The sequence below is a fragment of the Lactuca saligna genome, chromosome 3, assembly GCF_052625555.1.
Source record: "Lactuca saligna cultivar CGN05327 chromosome 3, ASM5262555v1, whole genome shotgun sequence".
NCBI lineage: Eukaryota > Viridiplantae > Streptophyta > Magnoliopsida > Asterales > Asteraceae > Lactuca > Lactuca saligna.
In genome coordinates, this window is record NC_136419.1 from 93,706,613 (window position 1) to 93,718,223 (window position 11,611).

The 11,611-nt window shown below is 34.5% G+C and overlaps 1 long non-coding RNA gene across 20 annotated transcripts; it reads left to right on the plus strand.

Annotated features, from left to right (window-relative positions):
* Positions 1–805: 805 nt before the first annotated feature.
* LOC145037010 (uncharacterized) lies at positions 806–11,330 on the plus strand. Of its 20 annotated transcripts, none has more exons than XR_013678607.1 (13): positions 807–1,183; positions 1,399–2,022; positions 2,992–3,450; positions 3,536–3,666; positions 3,796–4,078; positions 4,163–4,841; positions 5,050–5,265; positions 5,501–5,566; positions 5,647–5,693; positions 5,752–5,832; positions 5,934–6,021; positions 8,233–8,637; positions 8,770–9,130. It is a non-coding gene; the product is annotated as an uncharacterized LOC145037010 (long non-coding RNA). The 20 variants fall into 20 exon arrangements; XR_013678621.1 differs by having other exon boundaries at positions 5,073–5,265; XR_013678617.1 differs by having other exon boundaries at positions 4,163–4,381; positions 4,568–5,265.
* The last annotated feature ends 281 nt before the right edge of the window (positions 11,331–11,611 follow it).

Genomic DNA, 11,611 nt, shown 5'->3' on the forward strand with positions numbered 1-11,611 from the left:
TTGTTGAGAATTGCAGAAACCGGCTTGAAATACAAATTTGTCGCATCTACTCTTATCAATGCTATCCCCATCTTGGCTATTGGACAAGGGAAAGGGATGAAGAGGAAAGCTTCATCTAAGAGCCAGAAGGGAAATTCCCATGTCAGATCCTCTTCTAGTGGGACCGAAGTCGATTCTACTGCTCCTTCTTCTAATTCAAAGGATGTAGAGTGTTTTCTCTGTCATGAAAGGGGCATTGGAAACGAAGCTGCCCGAAGTATTTAAAAAGGATCAAGGATGGGTAGATAAATCTCACCTTCACTGGTATTCACACTATTCATTCTAATAAGTCATCAGATGCTAATTCTTGGGTCCTTGACACATGATGTGGTTTTCATATTTTTTCTGATTTGCAGAGTCTAAGAAGAAGTTGGGATGTGGAGCACGGGAAGAAGAACTTGATCATGGACAATAGGAAAGCATCGCATGTCACTAAGTTTGGAGTTTATTCTTTATTTCTTAGTAGTGGGTTAGGTTTAGAGTTGAATACACTACTAGAAAAATAGCATTTTACGACGCGCGAACCATGACACGTAGTGAATTCTGATACGCAAATGTGAGTGTCCAAAATATAATGTCATCTATTCCAAAATTTAAAGGATACGCGCATTTTTGTGTGCCATAAAATTAGTGTCTAAACAAAAAAAACACGGAGGGCACCTGCGTGTCATCTAAGACCGTCACTTTATAAATTTTAATAGAACACGCGCGTTCCATCCGGGGAAAATGAAATCCCAAAAACTTAAAATCCCCGCCTTCCTTTTTTTTCTCCCTCCACTTTAGTTTCCCTAGTAGCTAGGGCTTTTTTTCAATAACTTTCCCCGATCGCCCTCCTATACTGCTCGTTCTCTCTTCAACTTCCCTTTCTCTCCTTCTCACTTCGACAAACCCTTTCTCTTCTTCTTAGTTCTCGACGTCGACAACTTCTCCCACCTCCGAGGTTTCTCTTGGTGTTGGCGCCTCCCACCTCTGACCTCCGTCTAGCCCCGCCCCACCGTCCAACGCTTTCCAGCAACACTCAGTCGATGGAGCCCCTCCTCTCCGGCAATCTCACCTTGCCTGCCCTTTCCAGCAACATGAGGTCCGATGACCTTAGGGTCACTGCTTCTATTGCTCAAATTTACAAGCCCTATGTCTTATTAAGGTATGTTTTTCTTGATTCTAACTTCTCAATGTTTTCATTCTTCTATAAGAACCCTAGCTTGCTAAATCTGTTTTTCATTCCGGCTTAATTTCTCTCTATTTCATTTACGATCGAAGGAACAAACTTCCGATATTTGGTGAAACTAAAAATAGATGATGTGTGATTAGGTGAAATAATCGACTATGGTTAATTTTTCTTATTTATTTCCACTACAGGTGCTCAAGAACATTGACATCCGATCTCATGAAATTCCTGAAGTCATGAAAACAGATCCCTTGATAATAAGTTGAAGAATGGCATGTGATCTCTTGATAAAAAGTGTAGCCTGTTTTCTTCTTCCTACTAACCACCTGATGACCATTTTACCCTTGCAATACTAACATGAGAGGAGCTGAGAGGAAAAAATTATCAAAACAAATAGTTAAGGAGTTGATACCAAAACAGATTAGCTGTCTAGATTAAGCTCGACAAGTCAAAAATTATGGTTTTATATTTTAGTGTTAAGGGTATCAAAAACAATATATTAAAATTGTGGTATCCCAATTTAGTTTCCTATTTTACTTCATTTTCATGATACTACCTTTAGTTCAAATATTCAGTTTCTATAAGAAAAGTTTTCTTTTTATCTTTTGTATCATTGTTTTTTTAAATAGAATCTTTCTTTTTTGTAATCAATCATGTTTTTGTTTTAAGTGTGTTTCATGTTAGGCATTTACAACGGATCATGATAAGGCTTTAGAAGAGTTGTATAGTAAAAGTGCTGAAAAATCCCGCCAATTTGATATCACCATGACTACAATGGCCATCCACATTGCTACTATTTTTTTGCTTCATTGAAGGTAATATATTGTTTTTTGGTTTATTCTGTTATGTCATGCTATATAGATTAAGTCAAAAAGGAACATCCATGTATAACTAGTTATCTAGATTAGGCATGGTGAGTCTAAAAGAAAAGAAAAGACAAAAAAAAAAGGGAGGGGAGGGGAGGTGAAACAAACTTGTACATTGGTATTACATGAGAGTAGCATCCCACCCAAACTGAATGGCATGATATAAAATTAGTGGGCCAGGTAGAATGGAGGAACTAGCAGAGCTATGTAGACGGTTGGTATCAATCAAATCATTTGCCTTAATTTTAGAAGCTTAAAGCGACTTGGTTTTTCTTTGTTATTTTGCTAAAAAAAATTGTTTGTTTGAATATATGTTATGTTTACACAGTTATTAAATTAGGTTTTGATTCATGTATTTGAAGGTTTATTTGACAACTAGATATTATGAATAAACTATTGTTTACTAACCATATATGTGTTAATAAAATATTGTTTAACTTACATAAACTGGATATTATAAAAACAATTAAGTATTGTAGTAATGTGGCTTATATGCCTATCGTCTGCAATATGTTTCAGTTTTTAATATTATTAAATAAAAGTTATAGAACATCATTTGGTGCATAATCTTGTTATACTTCAACAAATTTCATTTACACTTCAACTAAAATTTGAAATGCATTATCTGAATCAATGGCAACTCAATTTGTTTACATAATTAGTTTCCTTTTAACTTTTTAACCTTTAACCTTGTGCAAAAACAAAAAAGAACTACTTAAAGCCAATCAAGCATGCTACAGAGCCACTTCTCAGGAAGGAAGCTTGTTAATTATTAATCGTTTATGCTGTGAAGGATCTGCAAAGATTATAGAGATCTGTGGACAGTTGATAACGGAGGATTGTAAATATAAAAAAAATCACCATTGTTTCTCAGTTTAATTAGTATTCTTAATAGTTTTTTTTTAACAATCATCACAGTGGTCTTGGAGCTTCTTTAATGAACATCAAGCATTTCGCTGAAGCCAAGATTTCAGCCGCCTTTGGTGCTAAAAAAAATTAAATCTCTAAGTCAATGTCTATCAAACCGTTGGATTGGTTGGTCAAAGTGGGTCCGGTAAGTCAACGGTGGTCAATCTGCTAGAAAGATTCTATGATCCAATTGAGGGGGAGAAGGTTCAATTAAAATTTACAAATATGCCATTCTGTTTTCTTAAAGATTTTATTAATCCAAAGTTACCTGAAAAGAATGCAGGTTGGTGTGGCCCAAAAATGGTATGATGAGTTAGTTGTTGCTACACACCTACAGATTTTGATCCGGTTGGACAATTTTGCCCATGGTGTTTTCTTGTGAAAGAGTATTGTTATTGCTGGTTCATTTTGTAAGGTCATTGATTTATTGGTTTGTCCTTAAGTTTTACTGGTTCGTCTTTGTGAGAGGTTAAGATATTTATATATTAATGTTGTAACATGTTTGACCATAAAAGTCAACTGTCTTCTGAACCAATTTTTTTTGTCATTGTAGGGAAGGTCATTCTGATGGTGGAACTTGCAAATGTTAAAATTACTCCTATAATATGAGATTCACATGTTGGTTACTTTGAACAAACTCCTCACATAAAAAAGATGCCACCTCCAGATGTTCTTCAAATGCAGGTGAATGAGATTGAGAAACAGATAATATTTTCTTATTATAATAATGTTCTACTTATATAAAACTACCCACAAGAAAAAACATTGTTTACTATTTTCTTTTGAGCATTTTATTTATTCACTTTCATTTAGGTTCCAGCTACAAAAACACTCATAACTCCTGTTCAATGCAAATCATTGTGGAGCCAATTTCAAAAAGAAACCGAATATACAATCACTCAAGCTATTGCTTCCCATGTATTTCTTTTAAAATCTTTGATATTTATTTAGATTGAATTGTGAGGGTAGATTGGTAATTTTGTCTAGCATGGTTTTTTTTGGAAGATACTAAACGCAATAACAACTAGTTACCACCTCCATGGGCTATCGCTGCCATGGTGGTACTTGGATTCAACGAGTTCATGACTCTTTTAAGGTTATTTTTGTCTTTTTACATTAAATAAAACCAATCTTCTACTCTCACTTCCAATGATGTTAAATTCTTTTTTTTTTTGGTTAGGAATCCTTTATGGCTGCTTGTTATATTCGTAAGCTACCTTCTTGCAAAAGCTTTATGGGTCCAACTAGACATATATGGTGAATTCCAAAATGGCGCTGTGAGTTTCCGGAGCTGAGGGTCCAGTCAGTAAAGCGAATACAAGGAAGGGAATCATAGGCACTTTGAGTTTTCGGAGTTGAGGGAAGATTGGTAATTTTGTCTGCCATGCTTGTTATATTCGTAAGCTATCTTCTCAACCATTTCAAACGCGTACAACGTTTTAATGGTTATCATAAGTTGTTGCTATGAAGACTCTGATTATGTTTTATAATCCGGACTTGACATTTTTGACATGAGATTGAACCATTTTAAAGACACCTCTATTGTTCAATTCTCTTATTATAACAATAGCAACATCACAAACAGATCAAGGAAAGTGAGAAATAGACATGGATTTTTGATCTTTTGCTCCGAGGGCATTTACTAGCACCTTTTGCTTATAATCCTGTTGCATTGCTCTGCCTTCCCTGACAAAGGATGATTGGATTTTAACTCTCGAGTAGTCGCTGTTTTGAGAGAAGTAAAAATCTGGTGTAGTTGGTTCTATTAAGAACCGCTTACAGAATGCAACCTACTTCCTTGTCTGCAGACTATGGATCTGGTAGGTGGACCCCAGAAGATTTTTCACAAAATCTCACAGGTATATATTATTCATCTTTTTAATCTTCTTGCTAATTTCATTGTTAAATGCTAATAAGGGTCCATCTTGATGGTGTCTGATCCTTTTCATTTCCTTGTTATTTTATTTGTAAATAAATAATATATGTTTATTTGTATTCAATTTGTTATTCGGAATGATCACATGATACTTCTGTTGCTCTGGCACATTCTTTATTTAATTCTCAAAGTCATATACTGTGTTTGGGAGAAGATGCGTGCAATTGAAAGCTATCTTATAGAAAATGGAATTGTGAAAACATATGAAGATCTGAATTTAGACAGAGTGAAGTATCTTGGAATTGTGGTGGATAGTGATGAAGCCCGTGAAACCTCAAAAGTTATTGAACTTTTGGAGTGGCTTTCAGATGTTGGTGTGAAAATGGTCTGCCTTTATGACTGAGAAGGTAAATTTCAATATGACTTCTTACTCATTTTATACATTACATCACGTTACAAAATTGTCATAAAATCTATATCGTATAAACATTAATTAGGTCCTAAGGGAGCGGATTATTAAGTTTTGCTTGCAGATGATTCTCAAATATTCTTAATGATCTTTATAGAACTTATTTGCTGCATGAAATAAGGGTGTTATGATCTTCAGTATATTAAGTTTTGTAAAAATGTAACTTTGTGCAGTTTCTATGGGTATTTACTTAAAGTGTGGATACAAGGAAACAAAGCTACAACTGTGAAGCCTTATAAGTGAGTTGGTAATTTTAATTCTAGATAAAATTACAACTGTAGCTGTATATATAAAACAAACTAATGTGTTATTAAAACAGAGACATGTGGGAGACATCAATGAAAGTTCCTGAATCTGGCTGAAGAGGTCTGTTATTTTTGTTGCTTTTTTAGTTGCTAATAATTTTGATATGTATTATTTGCAGCTTGCTAGGACATGCTATAACTTTTAGCAGTCCACACCGACAAAGTTGGCTGGAGAAAAGTACTTCCTCCAGTCAGGGCAGGTTAGTAGTTTCTCATGATGATGTGTTGTTTCTTGTGTAATTAAAAGCATTTTGGTTTCAGCTTTTTGATTGTGTGATTAATAAAAGTTTTTTGGTTTCAGCTAATGTTCAAGTCATTATTTGTTCATTAAATCAAGTGTTGATGACGATTGTCGAAGATTAAAGAAAAAAATAGAAAAAATAAATAAGGTTAGATATAATATATATATATATATATATATATATATATATATATATATATATATATATATATATATATACTATATAACCCGTGGAGACCACTGGTATAAAATTAATTAATTTTTTATAATAAAATTTCAAAATTATTAATTAATTATTTTAAATAAATTATTAATTACGGTATATTTTTATTAGTTATGTGAAATTATAATCATTGATTCAAATAAATATATAAAAATAATTTTTAATATATATTAAACATTTTTTATTTGTGAATAAATGAAAACAATAATATAAAATTGAAAATTGAAAATGGAGAATAAATACATTGACAAATAACATCACATTAATTAGGAGGTCTAATAAAATTAAAAAGAACTAATAGATTGACAAGTGGCATCATATTAATTAAGATGTCTAATACAGTGACACATGGCAAAAAGACTACTCTTTTATTAGTATATATATATATATATATATATATATATATATATATATATATATATATATATATATATATATGTTGGGTCAAAAATATTGTTTATACCTTGGGTTACTACGAAAATATATTTTTCAGTAATTTTTGGTTGTGTACGGCTACACATGTGTGTGCGACCGCACACCCTGCGTACGGCCGCACACGCATGTGCAGCTGTACACTCGTGTGAAGCTGGTGGCCCATGTATCATATATATAAGGTGAGGAGTGTATGGCTAAAAGAGAGAGAAAAAAGAGGAGCATGTTCTAGAGAGAAGAATAGTGTGTGTGAGAGAATCTTATGTGTTGGAGCATCATTCATATTATTGATTACATCATTAGATTCATCTTAATTCTTCTTCTTCTTCTCTTATACTTGATCTTACATCATCCAATTGATTGAGATTCTGCACCATCAATTCAATCTGATTGATACAATTGGTATCCGAGCTTGGATTGTATCGATCAATTTTGTCAGACCTGGAGCTTATTTGATCTTATTTTGAAAAGATACTTGCATTTTTGGATAGATTAAGGAAATCTATAGGGGGGGGGGGGGTTGTTCTTTGCATTTTTGATAAAAACGAGTTTTTGATCGAGTTTGGAGCAAAAATGGTGAAAAACATCGTTTTTTCGCAAATCAGTTGAAGGTGTGCGGCTAGTTGAAGGTGTGCGGCTCGGTATGTGCGGTCGGCTCGGAGTGTGCGGCCAGGGTGTGCGCCTCAGTGTACGACTCGAAGTGTGCGGCTAGGTAGCATAACTTCGTATTAAAAAAAAAGGAAGGGGAATTGGGGCTGTCGGGTTTCAAACCCGGGTCCCTTGGTTCAACAACACAACACCCTACCAACTGCTCTAGCAACCCTGATGTTCTCCTCCTCCCGGTTTTAATTCTTAAAGACTACCTTCTCGGTTATTACTTTTGAAAATTGGCATTTTAAACCCCAAAAATCAATTTCTTTTATATTTAAATTCCATTTTCAACCCAAAAATTTTAGTTTTTAATTTTATCTTTTGACCTTAAAATTTTGACGTTGACTTTAAAAATTTGATCTTTGACTTTAAACTTTGACTTTTTCGTTTAACTGTTAAAATTTCAAATTTAACTTTTACGTTTGACTTTTGTGTTTGACTTTTAAGGTTGACTCTTGAGTTTTAGTCGAAGGGCATTTTTTTTTATAAAAATGAGTTCCTCATCCATTCTTGTAAATGAAGTTTCATGTACTCCATCTTGTGAAGCTACGATTAAATTTCTTCGCGAACAAATTGATTTGCTAAAAAGGGAAAATGAGGAGCTTAAATGTGAAGGCTATACTCTAAGGAAAGGTCAGAAACCATTAAAAGCACAATTAAAAGCCAAAATCAATGATATTCGAAAGCTTCAAGAAGATTACAGCAACAAGTGTGAAAATTACGATCACATTAAATGCAAACTTGCTGTTGTAACTGAAGAACTTGACGCTTTGAAAATTAAGTGTGGAAAAACAGATGTTAGTTTCAAAAGTTATATTGTGTCAAGTAAGACAGTCGAGTCCTTATTTGAAAACCAATTAAAATTCAAAGATAATCAAAACAAGGGTCTAGGGTATGATAGTGTTCCTCCACCTATCAATCATAATTATATATCCATCCCTATGACACGGGAAGAAATTGATAGGGAGGTATATCTTCAATATGTGAAACCTGTTGTGGTTGTGCCAGAAAAGGTTGAGGTGAATGTTTCTAGTGATTATGTTACATGTGCAGGTAAAGTAGTAGAAGATGAGAACAAGGAGAAAACAAGTGAAACAGCCGACTTGCTGCAAGTGTGCTTGTGAGAACAATCAGAAACGAGGCAAGGATATGCCATCAGGGGCAGGAAGAAACAACTTCACAGTGAAGAAAAAGATATGTTTTCACCGTGGAACACCTGGACACATTGCCAGAAATTATCCTAATCGAGCATACGCTCCCTACTATGCACAAGGCTGGCAAAACGTGCAAAGTGGGAGATTCTACAAAAGAAATCCTTCGAGGTCACGTTCAGACAATGGCAAATGGAATGCCACAAAGGGCAAGAGTTCAACTCCCAAGGCCAAGAAGCCCAATCCAAGAGATGCTCCCGTGAAGCCAAAATCAAATTCATCTTAACGACTAACATCAAGATCAAAAGTAAGTACTGAGCCACCCATCATATCGAAAAAGAAATGGGTTAAACATAACTACAAATGGGTTCCGAAGGCTCAATCTCCCAAATCATCTAATGCTTCTAATATTTTTATATCTTATGTTTGTGATAATTAGGATATGTAATGGGAGAGAGTATCGTGCAAAGATGACAAAGGTCAACCCAGTTTCAAAATGGATTGGGTTCCAAAGACCAATTGATCCCGCTCTGTGTCGGAGCAGCTATGGAGGCATATCATCAGATTTCAGTTTGTTGATAGTGACTGTTCCAGGCACATGATAGGAGGCATCTCTTAACTGTGCAACACTCAGAACTTTGTTTGAGAGTATGTGTCCTTTGTAGGATAGGAAGAAAGGAAGGGATCACACATTGGGGTTTTTGCTTAACGATGTCAAGAATTTTCAGATCTGTTATGAGTTTATGTATCCTATTCTCAGACCTTCTGGATGCAAATTCAATCGGTGACTTACGGTTTGAGTTTTCTTCTCTATACTCCTGAGTATATCTTATTCTGATTCGTTTTAAAGGCAATTCTTCATTATCTTAATAGTTCTTCGTTAGTAAGTATTGTTTGTGAAGTGATATCAAGAATGTGATAACAGGCAATCTGAGTCTGTGTAAAGTACCAAAGCTGAATTGCCTAGGCTCTGTGTTCGATGCGCTGGTAGGCACGAAGGATTTAAATGGACTTAACTAGGCAAAGATGAACTTATGAAATCAAATGACTTGACAAATCTTGACCTAGATAGATCCGTTTAGCCTGACAATATGACGTTTGGATAGGTTGAGCAGGGAGATATACATTAGAATCCACCAGTCACATTAAAGGAACCCGTATCTAGAACTGTGGTTTAACTTTTCCTCGATGTACGGAATTTGTCCTTAATTCTAGTATTAACGGAGCGACTGGGGAATTCCGATAAAGTAGGTCTGTAGAAAATTATTTTCTTTCTTTCTTACTGTTAGTCATATGTTGCCTCCTCTACGTGATTGGAAGAGATCCGACCTAGACTGCAACATATGCAAATCTATTTCTCTACATCTTAGATCTATGAAATTCTTCCTATATGTTAGCCATATGCTGTGTCTTTTGTGTGATTAACAATCCGACCTGGTACACATCATATGCAACTTTCTACATCTCAATCCCTCTAAAACTATAATTAATCATAATCTAAATCTATCCTCTCTATGAATAATAGTCTGCTCACCTAAAGTAAGGAGTATCTCGGAAGTTCTTAATTATTGGGATATATCAGGAAGCGGGAAACATGTTCTAGTACATCTAAAATTGAACAATTCTAGATTGTCTATAGATCTCGCTGCTCAATTTAGGTGGACAACAATATCCTTGGTCGTCGTTAGATAAATGGTCCTTAGGAAATTTTATCTAGTAACTTAGGATCAATCTGTCCTGTCACTGATAGCATTCCTAAAATTTGTCATAATATTTTGTGCTTAAGTGGACCACAATACCGGCGATCGACCAGATCTATTCATGAAAGGGAAGGTACTGACAAACAGATTAAGACTGTCAAAAAATTTGATCCCAAATAATTTTGTTTTTGTTAAATTTGTTCATAGTTTTCCTCTATGCACAAATTTAGGGGGGGGGGGGGGGGGGGGGGGAATTAAAAAAAATATTCAAAAAATGAAACAATAATCAGAACAATTCAAAAATCAAACAAAAAAAAAATAGAAAATTAATTTTTTTTTTTAAAACTAGTGTTATTTTTGTTTTATTTTTTTTTAGAAAATATCAAAAAACCAAAAATATTTTTTGTGTGCTAATTTTTCTTTTAGTTTTGTTTTGTCTTGAAAACTGATTTCAGCCATAGATGAGACTCGTGGAGACTGAGTTGAAGATTTTCTGAGCCAAGGCTTCATCCGTGAGCATCGAAGAATTTTCATTCGAAGGAGCAAGAAATAAAGATTATTCTTTAAACATTCAATCATTTAACCCCAGAAGTAAGGTCAAGCTGCGATTGAAGATTATGTGACAGATTGCATTGAAGCCTCCTCAATCAATTTGCTGCTATCTATAAACTTGCTGAAGTGATCTAGAAGAATTTTTCTCTCTGTTGTTCTCTCTGAAGATTCTCAAGCTGAAAGCGCTATCTTTCAAGAATCAGTACATCAAGCCTCCTCACCCAATGTGCATTTAGAGTCAAATCTTGAAGAAATGCCCAACCGCTCAGGATGAATTCATTTATTGAAGATTCATCAAGTTCATCTTGAAGTTGTGAATAAATTGAAGATTAAAGTTGAAGCCAAGCTCCCAACGAATATTAACAAGAAAAGCCAGCTACTTTTTAGGGGGAGTTTGTTGGGCCAATTAGTAAAGAAAGCTATAAACCAAGGGGGAGATTTTCGGATCAAAAATATGGTTTATACTTTGCTTTTCTAAGAAAATATATTTTCCTGTAATTTTGTGGCTGTGTACGGCTACACATGTGTGTGTGGCGCACACCATGTGTACGACCACACACGCGTGTGCAGTTGTACACTTGTGCGCAGCTGGTGGTCCATATCTCATATATATAGGGTGAGGAGTGTATGGCTAGATGAGAGAGAAAATAAAGGAGCATGTTCTAGAGAGAAGAATAGTGTGTGTGAGAGAATCTTATGTTTTGGAGCATCATTCATACTATTGAATACATCATTAGATTCATCTTAATCCTTTTTCTTCTTCTCTTATACTTGATCTGACATCATTCAATTAATTGGGATTCCGCGCCATCAATTGGAACTTATTGATACATAAGCAATTTTGGGGACTTATAATTGAGTGATGCTCCATATACATAGAAAACATTAGACAATTAAAAAAATTCCAAAAATGCAAATATCTTCTCAAAATAAGATCAAATAAGCTCTAGATCTGACAAAATTGATTCATACAATCCAGGCTTTAATACCAATTGTAAGTTACCAAAATTGCTTGTGTATCAGTCAGAT